We start from the raw sequence: 13,954 nt of genomic DNA on the forward strand, positions 1-13,954 counted from the left end.
ATTAAAATATTATATAGGTATAAAGAGGTAGTACTGCTATTAAGGAATTTAAGTCTAAGAGGTTTTGAATTGAGTAATAAATTTGTGGATTAAGTGTGTACACAATGGGGGATCAGGTCTAATAATCCACTACGGGTTTATTTGAAGATGTGCAGAACAGCAATTAAGTCACATAAAGAATGAAAGTGAAGAAAAGGTGAAAAGGATAAGAAAGAAAGAAAAAAGATAAGAAGTTCAGTAGATCTAAACAAAAAGCAAAACAAAACAAAACAAAAACAAAAACAAAAAAGGAAGAAAAATGCACACACACTATACCCCTAAATTAAAATTCTAAGAGGAAAAATAATTACTAGAAAACAATTTTTTTCAAGAAAGGTAATAATTAAAGATTAAAAAAATATTTAGAGAAAAAAAAATTTTTATAAAAGGAACAACAAAAAAAAGTTCTTTGATTTTTTTTTGGAAGGGTTGGCAAAAATCCTGTGTCTCCCTTGTGTCTGTAACCAGCCTCTTATTGGAGTCTCTGGTCTGCTTGTTTTCCTGTGGCTTGGTTGGTTACTTAACTCAGTTTCTTTGAACAGGCAGAACAATTCTCTGTGATCCTCCTCGGAGGTTAGTTCAATGGGAGGAGATGGATTTTTCCTCGAGTTTGGAGATGCTGTGATGAGGCTAGGTTCTGGGTAGAGTTGAGGCCTTTCAGCAAACAGTAGCTTTTCCCGGGGACTGGTTTGTGAGAAACTCACAGAGCCCAGACTGGAGCCACTCTCAGGGTTTCTGTTTACTGAATTTCAATTGATTGTGGAGGCTGCTAAAGGGAGGGGCAGCCTCTGGCTCTGATTACCTGGTGAAGAAAGCCACTCCTGTGGCTGGCACCCGAGCTGGGTGACTTTTACCTGGGTGGAACTGACTGAGTCTGGCAGGTCAGGATAGGCTCTTGTGACCTGCTAGATGACTGAGGATTTATTCCAGGGCCTGAGTTGGAGCTAGCAGCTCTGCCGAGCTTTGTCGGTATCCAAGATGGAGGTCTCCGGTACTGGGGGTGGGAGGGGTGGTCTTCCCTCCTCTGCTCCCTGAGAAGGAGTGAGGATATCAGGCTTCTACTCATGCCGAGTCTAGGTTCCTGGGTCATCTCTGGTCTGCGAACTACAGGATGATGATATCTGCTCCTTGTCGGTTCTTGCTGGTGTTGAGTGGAATCTGCTCGCCGCCACATCTGGCTCCTTAGTCCCAGACTCTCTGTGATTTAGGTATGGCGCCTGCAGTCTCCGCCACCACCGCTGCCACTGTGGCGGCGGCTGCTGGCAAGTGCTCAGGGCTTTCTCCTTGCCTCTATTTTCTCTCTCTGGCCTAACTCTCTGTCTGTGAAGGCACACTTGGTGTGATTCTCTGGCTTAGGACTGTTCACTGGAACTCTAAAACTGCTTTCTATGAGAGAGCTTGTTTAGCCTCCAGCTTCTCCTCCGCCATCTTTCCAGAACTCCAGTATAACACTTTTAAAACAAAGTTATTTCTATGCTGGCCTTCAAATTGCATACTGTTTCCTTTTTAAATACTCTCAACCAGAAGTTTACAAACAAGTATTATATGAGTAAAGAACACACTCAAAAAAGTCAGGGACAGACTTTCCTTCAAGCCTTGGATTCTTTTCTTGTACAGTAAAAAGTAAAGCAAAAGTTAACTTGAACTTTGTCATTCCTCTATGTTCAATTCCTTTCCTGGGATCAGTTTCCACATCCAGTAATAGTTATTTCCACTTACTTCCAGTAACAATCTATGGTGCTGCTCCAGATAAAATGAATATTTTCTGGCTTCATTGAAATAGCAAAAGGACACCTTTGGACACTTGGTAACACATGTTTCAGAGACAACTTAGTAAACAGAAAATGTGAAATTTAAATGGTTAATAAATACATTATCCCTGAGTACATTTTGTTCAAAATTCTTAATTGCTCTGTAAGTTACAGTGAATTTTTAATGGGAAGAAGGTTCTCAGACCTTTAATTGTGAGTGTATGTGCTGTTCATTAATTTCCCAAGTGTACCTGAGTTAACAGTAAGAGAAACAATAGCAATAATAGGAGAAAGAGAATTTCTGTGTTTAACTGTAAGGATTCAATACAATATAGAAGACTACAAATATGACAACATTGAAACACTAAAGCCAAGTCTAGCATGTAGAGTTACGGGAGTGATATAGGGAAAGCATTACTCCTAACTGGAACATGAAGCATGAGGCCACTCCCTTTCTAAGTTATGCTTGCTAATCCCAAAATTTTGTAAAAAGAATGGAAGAATGATACTGTTTCCAATGCAAATCAGATATACGATCATGGACTTAACTGGAAAGAAAGAGTCCATCTTGAGAGAACAGGGATCATAGAGCAATGAACCTGGTGGCTAAAATCACATTAATTTTTCTTTCTTTTTCTCATATATATTTTTTGCTATTGTTGGTCATGGCACTTGAACTCTAGGACTGGGCACTGTCCCTCTGCTATTCAGCTCAAGGCTAGTGCTCTACCACTTGAGCCACAGTGCCACTTCCAGTTTTATGGTAATTATTGTAAAAAAAAGTGTCTCCAGTATTTTCCTACCCGGGATGGCTTTGAACACCTGTCCTCAGATCTCACCACCACTTGGCTTATGATCACATTTCTAGCAGTGTACATTCAGCATATGTAATGTGTATGTTCATCTATCTTTATGTGAATTCTTGAGTTAAAAATCTGGGCTACAGCTTACACTTTACACTCACAAAAATGTTTGTAGGTTAAAAGTTGATACTCCTGGAAAAATAAAACCTAAGGATGTAAAGGATTCTGGGAAGTTCAGTTTGCATCCAGCCTGGACAGAACAGGTTTTGAGACACTACATATAATTAACCAGCCAAAAGCTGGCATATCAGTCATGATCAAGATTGCTGAATAAGAGCTTGAGACTTTTGCATACATACATACAAACATACACAGACACACATAGGCACTTACATGTGCACACAAAAATACAAAATGAAACAATTATCACAATATGTAGAAGTGTTAGAAAACAATAGAAAATAAGTCCTGAGTAAGACTAGAATTAAGTGATAATTTTTAATATTAGAAAGCCCTCAAATGCACTATTTTCAAAAAAGTTGAGAATATTACATAGGTATGGACCAGAGATAGTAAGAGAGTCAAGTAATCATTATTAATGGGATCAGATCCATGGAGGAATGAATCAGAGACCCCGGCAGGTACATCTGAAAATGTTCATATCCTTTGTCAAATGTAAGAACATCTTTGAAAATAGCACATAAACAGTCTGTGCAGTCAGTCTAGTGGATAAGATCATAAGAGAAGTTTAGAATTGCTAGTCCGTTTCTAGATTAAATAAACCAACAAACTATGGCAGGGCAATGTGATACAATTCTAGCACTCAGACTAAAACAGGCGATTAGAGAGTGGAATTACATAGCGATACCTTCCCTGGACGAGGTAGTATAATTTTGTCTCAATAAAACAAACCAAACAACAAGAAAGGAATACACAGTTTGAAGTTTGGGGAAATTTTGTCACTATGTTTTGAGAAGTCAAGTTTTCTATGGAAATGCGAGTCATATATAATCCTCAGTTGTGTTTTAAATGCTCTCTCCATTACAGAACATTCCTAGATTCAAAATGACTCATAATTTCCATCCAAAATTTGAAAAAGTAAGTAATTACGTTCCTCCTTACACATTGAGAAAAATGCTAGGTTTGGGTTTGGTTTTCATTTTTGTTTTTGTTTTATTGGCTTGTCCTAGAGCTTGAACTCTAGGCCTGGACACTATCTCTGAACCTGTTTATGCTTAAGGCTCGTACATTACCACTTCAATCTCAGTGTCACTTGTGTCTGGCTTTTGCTGAGAAGTTTATTGGAGATAAGAATCTAAGGAACCTTCCTGTCTAGGTGGGCTTTGAACAAAAATTTTCCGATCTTAGCCAACTGAATATCTATGATAGTTAAAAAGTATAAATATAAATAATATTTGCATGTGTTCAGAACTCAAGAATACCACTGGGGGAACAATGATGGAGCTCAGTTTATTGTGGTGTTCTTTCCAGAACAAGGAGGCCGTCACATTAGGAGAGGTGTAGTATTTTTTCACAATAGAGGTAAGATATTCTTGATGTGAATTAAGGAATTTTAAGGTGCACTTTTCAAGTTGGATACTGTTGTTCTAGGATAACTTTATGACATAAATCTTGGGATTGATGGTCATAGAAATAATAGTTTACTCTGATAAATAATTGCTTACTCTTTAAGAAATAATTATTACAGTTGATTCATAGTATTACTCTCTACAAAATGTGGCTATTTTTCTGTTGAATTCTCAATCTGTAACATCCCATTGGAAACTTTATTTATTGCAGAATTTCATAACATTCAAACAGGTACTGTTTTTAATCTCTCAGGTATGGAATGTTGAGAATTTAAAAATCAGTAGTTATTATTTTGAATAACATATTTTGAATAACATATATTCTGTCCTCTTAACAACTTATTTACTTTTAAAATTTATGGGTTTCCATAGAATTAAACTGTTTTCAATTTTAGTATGAGAAAAAGTACTAAATTTATTGTTTTTTCAAAATATTGGCAAGTATATTGTGAAAATATTGTCTAGTTGGATAACATTCAAGTTGCTGAGCCTCTGATAAAGAAGGGATAATTAATTCAAATTACATGCCAAATAGTATTGATTTTTAAAAAGTTACTACATAAAGAATAATATTTACTATACCAATACAGTAAAATTATATTTTATGCTGCTTATTTTTAAAATTTTATTATCAAATCGATGTACAGTGTGGTTACAGTAATTGTAAGGTAGTGAATACGTAACTTTTCAAACTTGTTACCTCTCCCTCATTGTTCTTATAGTTTTCCTTCATCCTTTCACCCCTCAGAAGTTGTAATGTACATTTCCAATATGTTTTATTGTGAGTATTGGTATTGCATTGGTTTTGCCCTTTGTCCTTTGTCTCACCATTTTGTTGTTCCTCTTCCCTTCCCTAATTAAGGTAAAAGTATACACAATACACAGGTTACAAAAATCAAATAGAGCAGGGGTAAACCCTAGGGGAAAAACCCAAAGAAAATAGAAATCACATAGTACATCTAAAAGACCCACCACAAATAAAAAAATATATTTCAGTATCTTTGAGTTCATTTTGCTCAGCATCAGCTTATATGGTCATATATAACATAACAAAGCAACTGGAAAATAATAGTTGCATGGACACTCTATCATGAAAACATGTTAAATTTTTTATGGTAAAGGTGGAATTATTATTGGCGAATTCGCGATTCTGATATAGGAATTTCAAAAGAGTTTTAAAGTTATGACATGTAAATTTTAATTATTCAAACTTTTTAAAAACTTAACTCATTAGGAAAATTTAAAATGGCCTAGGAAAGTAGGCTTTCATGCAAAGAAATTTATGAAGACTTCGTAGAGAGGAAGCAATGTGGTTGAAGATGGCTCTTTTTCACACTAAACAAAACTCAGAAAACTTGCTGTAAATCCTGTAGGTTTCCTTGACAATTGTCCTTACCCAGGAAATATACTCTCACTGTGTGAAACAAGGTTGTAGTGGAATTGAAATTCAAAGTTCTTTAAAAAAAAAAAAAAGACATCAAAATCTGTGAATTAACCTTTAATTATCAAACAGTAATTATCTGAAAAAGATAATTTGGGTCAAAATATTTCAGGAGAAAGTGCCCTCCACAATGAAAGAAGGTATTGGCTTCACACTTTTCTGTTTGTAATACTTTCCACAATGTCTTTGCACGTGAAGCAGTGAAACACAGAAATCTGATTCGATACTTCAAACCAATGATTTCACAGTTCTAACTGGCTCACAAAATATATCTTTATTAACATGAGAGAGTGAAGACTTCTCTTATTACATAACCCAAAAAGTTTTGGGTTCAGAAAAGAATTGAGCAAATGGAAAAAGTTAGAAAATAGTGTTCTGAGAAGCCCTAGCTAAGCGTATTGGCTTCAGCAGTGGAGGGAGACCAAAAGTTTTTTATATAGATTGTGTTAATGTTTTTGATCCCTAAAGTGATTTTTCAGAGCTGATTTGGCTCACTACAATGCAGAACTTATTGAATGAAGTCATGAAAATAAATTCCACATCTAAATTAGGCAACTTAAAAGAGTTTTAAAAGAGAAACTATGAAGATGTAGCAGTGGCTGAGGCTGTATAGTCCTTCAGCTTCACCAGACTTGAAGCCAAGAAGCTATGATTAATTGGAAATCAGGCAAGAGCTAAGAGGAGGACATAGAAGTAAGACACAGAAGCATGATCCTTTTGTAACAGATACTGTCTTCCAAGGTATGGCTGATTTAAATCTATTCTTCTCCATACATTTTGCTGAGCAAATGCAAGACCAAGAAAAAAATAATCTATTGAAATAATTTTGCAAAGAATAACTTCACGGTTCCTGATATAGCATCTAAGGAGAGTCTTAAGAGAGAAGATAATAGCGGAGCATTTTTTGCTTTCCTCTTAGCATCTTTTTATCAAAATCTATCTTTGAAGTTAGAATTGAATGAACCAAAAAGAAATGGAGTGCTTATTTTTCTCGGCACTTTAGACACAAGCAGAATTTCAAGATAAAAGAAAAAAGAAAAAAAGTATAGCCAAATATTTGTGATCACAGCTTCTTGGACTGGTTTTCTGGAGACAGTATACATTAGATTTGTCCTCATTAAAATAGATGTTGTTTCATGGCCACCAAATGCAAAAGGAAAGTTTAATGGACTCACTTGGCCAATAATAGTATGATAGGAAAAATGACAAATAATATTTAGTGAATTACTTTGACTAATTATGTTGCCAGAACAAAGAAGGAAAATATAATTCAAAGTGAATTGACTTAAAAGTATGAAGAAAAAGTAGTGAAGAGAGATAAGAGCAAACATAGAGGATTGTTTTCTCTCCAATGGAGTAATGAGTTCTTGATCTTTTTTCTTCCATTCTATCTTCACAAACTATCAATTGTGGCTCAGGACTGAAGTATCCAGTTCCGACAAAGAGAACTCACAGAAGAAAGATAATATTTGCAGCAGATGTAGGTGAGTTATAACCTTAGACCATCTATTTAAATCTGTTCAGAATCCTCCCCTACCCCAAACTGCTCTCTTTGAACAGCTTTCTTTGCTTTTCCCAAGACTGCCTTCCATTAACTGCTTAAAATTTTTGAGAGGTCATATTCATACTCTCTAGTGATGGCTATTTGGTTGTGATTTTTGTGTTTTTGTTTGTTGTTGTGCTTTTTAACTGAATTTCAAAAGGTTGTGGTACAATTAAATATATCACTCTAATTATCCAATGCTCCTGGATCACAGTGACTCATGTCATTTTCAACCAACCCCTTCTCCAAGATTTACTTCCGATTTACCACTTCCTTTATCACATGTGTACATTGTACTTGCCCCTTGTTCCATATTTTTTTCTTTCTATGTCTTTAGTACTATTCCTCTCTTGTTTCAACTTACTGCTAGTCATTCTGTTAATCTGTCTGTTAGTACTTTGAAAGATTTATATACATACCATGGAGTTTCAATCCTGCATATACTTGAACTGAGGTCAACTTACATTTCCATAATTCATTCATTTGCAATAACAATTTGCAAGACTGCAGACTTGAAGCACCTAGACATGATTATATTCTCATCCATTTGGAAGATTAATCTTTATTCATCAAGAAAGTTTAAAAATGGCTTAGAATATATTCCTAATTCCAATTTTTATAATTGGCTTTGTACAATGGTATATGATTATTTTATTTTACATGGGATAATACTTTCTACTACCTATAAGTTTTGGAAAAAGAAGAAAATTAAGATTTACTACTATAGAGGAATATGATAGAAATAGAAGACAGATTTTGTTTGTCACATCTCTGATGAGCACTCATATTCAAGATTAAAGTCATATTTCTTTCTATGTTAGACAGATAGGGAAAATATAAAACAATGTATGATAAGGCAACTATTCATGACTTTTTAAAATGTACATTATTAAATGATGAAATTTACTTTATAAGCTGACGTTTGGGGTTTGAAACATGGCAGGCTGATCTATTTATCACATTTCTGGAATGCACCTACTGAACAACACAAATGGTGGGGGCTACTATTTCTACACTTTAATGAATGATTGAACCTGTTTGGCTTTAGGGCTGGATAAATAAATCCACTCTATTGTAACTTGCTCCCTACACTTGAAAAACTTGTAATGTCACTAATTATTATCTACTTATTGAATGTTATTTTGGCAAATGTGATTTTAAAAAGTTTATTTGAAAAGCAATACACTTTCAGGAGATTAAATGTAGGTTATCATTGATTTGAGAATGACAACATTTTTATACCACAGAATCAAATTGTACTAAAGTACCAGTGTTTTGAAGCACTAAGGATCTTCTCAATTAATGGTTTTCTGCATTACATTTGACCTGTAAGTCAAGTTTTCCTGGCCTCAGTAGACCATTTATGGATCTATCCTTCCAGGAACTATTTTTGGGCCAATTTATGCTGGACTGAAATCTTAGATTAATCATTAGGGGAGGGGTATTAAAAATAATCTTCTGACACTGTGATCTTGTTCACTCATATGGGCTTGTCATTTGTAAATTGAGTTTGAATTACAGTAATTTTTCTCAGATTTTGTGAACTCATCCTTCATTTTAAGTTACCTTGCATTTCACAATTACTTGCTGCTAATTCTTGAATCTCAAGGAATTGGGGCCTTGAAATATAAGAAAAGAGAAATTGAGATGCATCTTCAATTACTTTCTGCTGGCATGTTGCATAGGCCTAGCTGAGAAGTCTTGCCCCTGTTATCTGGTGATAACAGTTAACTTGGACATTGGATCCTAGGACCCATGGGTCCTGCAGAAGAATAATATTTTTTAGACATCATATCAGCTAAATTTGGATATAATATTGAGGAATGCTTCAGAAATATGGAGAAAAACAGTTTGGGGCGAGTGAGTTAAAACAATAAACAGAGCAGCAGAGTAAAACCTCCTATAGATTAGAGAAAAACAACATTGTTTCTTTACCATGTGAATTTAGAAGACCATGAACACTTAGAAGGTATCACAAGTTTATACCGAAGACATTTGCATTGACACTTTTTATATTCTAATATTTATTCTAAACTTAATTATTTATATTCCAATTCTACTTATTGGAATAAATATCAATTTATTTGTCAAATTATCAATTAATTATAGTAAGTTTCATTACGTGAAACATGAAATCAGCACATAAATATAAAATATATAACTATATATAATATAATAAAATGGCACATGTTTTGCATTGTTCTGTTGTGGATTGGGCGTCAAAGGCAGCTCTGTTCTAAAGTATTATTTCATTACATTATCTCTACCTCAGTGTTTGGTAGAGTTAGACCTAAAGCTTTACCATTTGTAGATTTACAGCCTGGAGGCAAGATGAGTCATTACCAATTTAAGACCTAATAACAAAGAGAAACATATGGACTTCTGGATCTATAGAAATATTTGGTGATATAAAGGCAGTAGTTTAAGTTCCTACCTGGTTGGAAGGTAGATAGGCCAGGACATTAGGTAATCATGCATATGAACAATTTTTTCACCTTCTTGGCTTTAGCTCCTTTTGAAATGATATGTATAATAAACAATTATATTTTGATAAATTACCTTCTAGTCTGAACACTTTTGTCTGAAATGCTCATCTATATATGATCCCGTGTAACTAAGATTGGTTTTGTTCCAGTAAGACAATCCATGCTGTTAGGATAAGATATTCTGGTTGGTCTATTCCTACATGGAAGAAGGGTAAAGGTTCAGGTAGACATTTGTGCCAGTAAGACATCATTTGGGAAAATTTCAACTGCAGAATTTAGAAGTAGCTTGTAAGCAAGGCTTATTTTGAATCCATTAGTTCTACAAAGCTAACTCAGTTGGATAAATAAGTACTTCAAAAAGCCATTCCCTTTGGACCTAGCTATAAATGCCTCAAAATGAAAAAGACTTAAAATAGTCATTGACAAAAAAATTGAAAATGTGAGCAATCGTCTGAACAATATAATTTTTTCCATTATGCACAGAATTTTAGGGAAATAAGATCAGTACCATTGTTAGGAACATTAAGGTTTCCTTGTTACAAATAGGCACCCAAGGATATAAGCCTGTATAAAGATTGCATCATTAAATTGCATACTTCAATTTAGAAGACACTACATGCTTCAGCAGCACGTATACCCAAATTGCAACAATACAGAGATTAACATGGCAATTGCACAGGATGATATGAAAATTTGTGAAGTATTCCATATTTTTCATTCTTCAGATGCAAGAAATGAAAAACAGTTATTAAAAAGTTGATTACAAAATTACAAGTGTAATAATACATGTAATTCATATAATTAAAAGTTATTTTCACATCAGTGTACTAAATCTTCAAATTAGTGAAGTCTTTACATAGCATAATATTTAAAAAACTTTTGAAATTAGACAACATTACCATTTTATCCAAAAGAAATATAATATAAGGACCTAGGAAAAAAGGAATCTTACACTGTTTCTATATCGAATGCAATCTGAAAAGACACATTTATTAATGAGCCTAAATGTTATAAAACAATGTAGAATTCCAAGTATTATATCTATGAGAGAATAAAATAGATTATGGACATTATACAAACATAGAAGATAGAATATTTTAAAAATATACTTTTTCAGACAAACACCAGAAATATGTTCAGTTTCTATACTACTCATTTCAACAGATAAGTTAAAATTATTTCTTATTAAAAAAAGCACAAACTCTCCAGAAACCATTATAGATGTATACAAATCTCTTTTGAATACATTTTGACATCAAAGTCAGGCAATTCATATGGAATCCATAAATTGTTACAGTAAGATATTGTTGTTATTTTGATTGTGAAAATATTTTTCATGGACACAAAGAATGGAATGCAATTTATGAAATTTAAGAAACTTAACCGAACCATGGTGACTTAGAAGAGCAATTTTACCGCCTTCCAAAACTTCAAAGAGGTAGTGATATATACTGATCCTTTTGGCAATATCAAATGCAGTTTCTTCCAACTTATTCTTCAGACCTGATTTGACATAATGGTTCAACAGATGGAGATCCAACGTGTTTTTGCTGTCTCTACTCCCAGCAGCAAGATGAAAGGGGGTCAAGAGGCCTTTAGTTTGGGAATTGGTATCTGGATAATGATGAAGTAAGAAAACAGCCACTCTGGTATTATTCCACGTAAAAGCACTGTGCAGGGGTGTCCAGCCATCTACAGTTATTGCAAGAATATCTGCCGATTGAGCCACCAACTCATGGAAAATGTCTAAGTATCCCCTGTAGGCTTCCTGATGAAGATGGTTATACTCATCTTCATACCTAGTATTCACATGAGTGGCCTTTTTGGAAAGTAGTCCCTGCACTGTAGTAAGCAGATTATTTTCAGCAGCCCAAAGAAGAAATTTGCTTGGATCCTTCTCCATTTTTTTCTTGCAATTGATACCATTCCTCACTTGTTCATCATGTTCCTCATTTTCATGACAATTGCCTAACCAGAGACTTTGAGTGCCAGTGGGAATGATGTGTTCATGTATTTCCCTAATAGTTCATGTTAGTTGAAATGTTCAGCAAAATCCAGTGAATTTTCTGCATCTGTTTTTTCACTATGATTTATTTTCTCTTTTTCCATTTTTACTATTCAAAATTATTCTAACTGTAGAGTAGGGAATTGATGGAGAGAAGAGGAAAGATGTTCCTCCGTATTCAAAGATACAGACTGAAAATATGGACCAGTGGTGTCTTCATGTGCAGCTTATTCTAGGAATGAGAAAAAATGCATGTCTCTGATCAATTTATAGAGCACGCAGAATTTTATGTTTTGAAAAAGATGGAAATAGAATTTATGTATTTACTTGAAATTAGTAAATACATTTATAGCAGTCTACATAAAGAGAAGTAGCTTTGACCAAATTGCAGACAAGAATCTAAATCCTTGATAATTGTAGGAACAGTTCTGAATGAAATCAGTTGAATCACACTTTTCCTGTAGAATGAAGGAATAGGTCCATGCAGCAAGAGAAGGCAAGCCAATTATATCTGTGACAAATCTTTGGGGAAAATGGTATCGAGGATTACTTAGTGGTGAACCACTTGCACTGGAAGCATGATTCTTAACTATTCCTTGCAGATTCTCAACTATTGCTTTGATAATTATATTCTCCAAGAAGAAAAAGTGAGATTTAATTGATAGCAAAGGACTACAAATACATTTTGACTTCTTATTAAGCACCATCAATCCTAGAAACCACATGAAGACAATAGACAGGCCTACTTTTATAGATGAAAACAAGTTTCTTTAATGGCCATGCAAAGGACTTCTATTTTACTGCATTATACATTTTTTCTAATGTTGGGTAACAATAAATAATGAATCTATTAGAAAGCACTTCAAGCTCGTATGTCCAATAATGAGTTCTCTTATATTAAATCATGGCATTTTTTGTGTATGGTCTTAAGAAGAAATTTTGACAGGACAATTTCATCACTGTACAAATTGCTTCTATACTCAGTTTTAGATTACTATCTAAGTATGTGGATTAGATAAGTACAGAGGAAAAAGTATAAGCCACACTAATAGCTCATGTCATTAATCCTAGCTAATCAGAAAGATGAAGTCTGGGGATTGTGGTTTGAAACCAGACGAAACCAAAAAAAAAGGCCATTTGATTCTGATTTGAAAGAAACCAACAAAAGCTAGAAATGGAGCTGTGGTACAAGCAGTAAAATGCTAGCCTTGAGAAAATTGAAACAAAAAAATACCAATTTCTGGGACAGAGCCGGGCCCTGAGTTCAAGCCCTATTATTAGCACCAAACAAATGAATGAATGAATTAGTTAATTAATTAAAAATAAATTAAGTGGTCACATGTGGATAGACAAGTAAAACGTAAAACCCATGGTGACTGGATTGTGTATTATTTTTTAGTGAGGCAAATTATCATTTGTACTAATCACTAATATTTTATTTGAACTTTTTTGTACAATAAACCCTGAATTTAGCATGTATGTATATGTGTGTGTACATGTGTGCACATGTGTGCATGTGTGTATGTGTGCATGTGCTGTTGCAATGTTGCTTGCCAATGTGGACAAGGTGGGACTGAAAAGAGCTAACTCTGTTGTAATGTTTTTATTTATCATTGTTCTGTCATGTTATTTCAGTTCGACCCCCCTTCTGTACACTTTATTTTTCAAATAATAACATCATCAGAATCAAATCATTTACATTAAGTTCGACAAAAAAGACAGCTTTAGCTCTTATTATATGCTAGGAAAGAAGATACAGACATAATTAGATAGTAAGTTATTGCTGTAAGATAACTGTCAGTTCAAAATATGTATTTGACTTCTTAAATTGGTTATAATTTTAAAATATGCTCATGGAGTGAGTTTGACCGACTTAACCAAACAGGTATTACTCTCTGGTTATTCCCGTGAAACACAAGGTGGATAAACTCTGGCTTTCTGTTGAAAATAACTTTCTTTATAAGATGATATCTATTTTCACTAAGAGATAATCAACTCCAAAATTTTACGTTTGAATATCCCATGATATTGACTGAAAATTGGTATTGTTCATAAGTTTGTTAGATATTCCTTTCAAAAACAAACAAACAAAAAGCATGTGTCGTCTCCAGATAATGGATGTATTTGAAGTTGTTTTGTACATGCAAAGGGATCTTCACTAATGGCTCTTTTGTGGGAGTAATTATCGCAACTTAACAAATAAGGCTTTTCGAATATCTTTTCCAATATAAATAACATTCCAGAGTGAGTCTTGCAATTTCTGAAAAGCCTTTAAATATTTTAGAATTATTTCAGTT

General features: G+C 34.0%; 2 pseudogenes; one reads left to right on the forward strand and one right to left on the reverse strand.

Annotated features, from left to right (window-relative positions):
- LOC138834311 (ankyrin repeat domain-containing protein 49 pseudogene) overlaps window positions 1–11,761 on the reverse strand; it is a 57,447-nt pseudogene extending 45,686 nt beyond the window's left edge.
- LOC138834320 (U6 spliceosomal RNA) lies at window positions 10,269–10,367 on the forward strand (annotated as a pseudogene).
- Window positions 11,762–13,954: the final 2,193 nt, after the last annotated feature.

Source organism: Dipodomys merriami, unplaced genomic scaffold (assembly GCF_024711535.1).
Source record: "Dipodomys merriami isolate MVZ:Mamm:240054 unplaced genomic scaffold, mDipMer1.0.p SCAF_211, whole genome shotgun sequence".
Lineage (NCBI taxonomy): Eukaryota > Metazoa > Chordata > Mammalia > Rodentia > Heteromyidae > Dipodomys > Dipodomys merriami.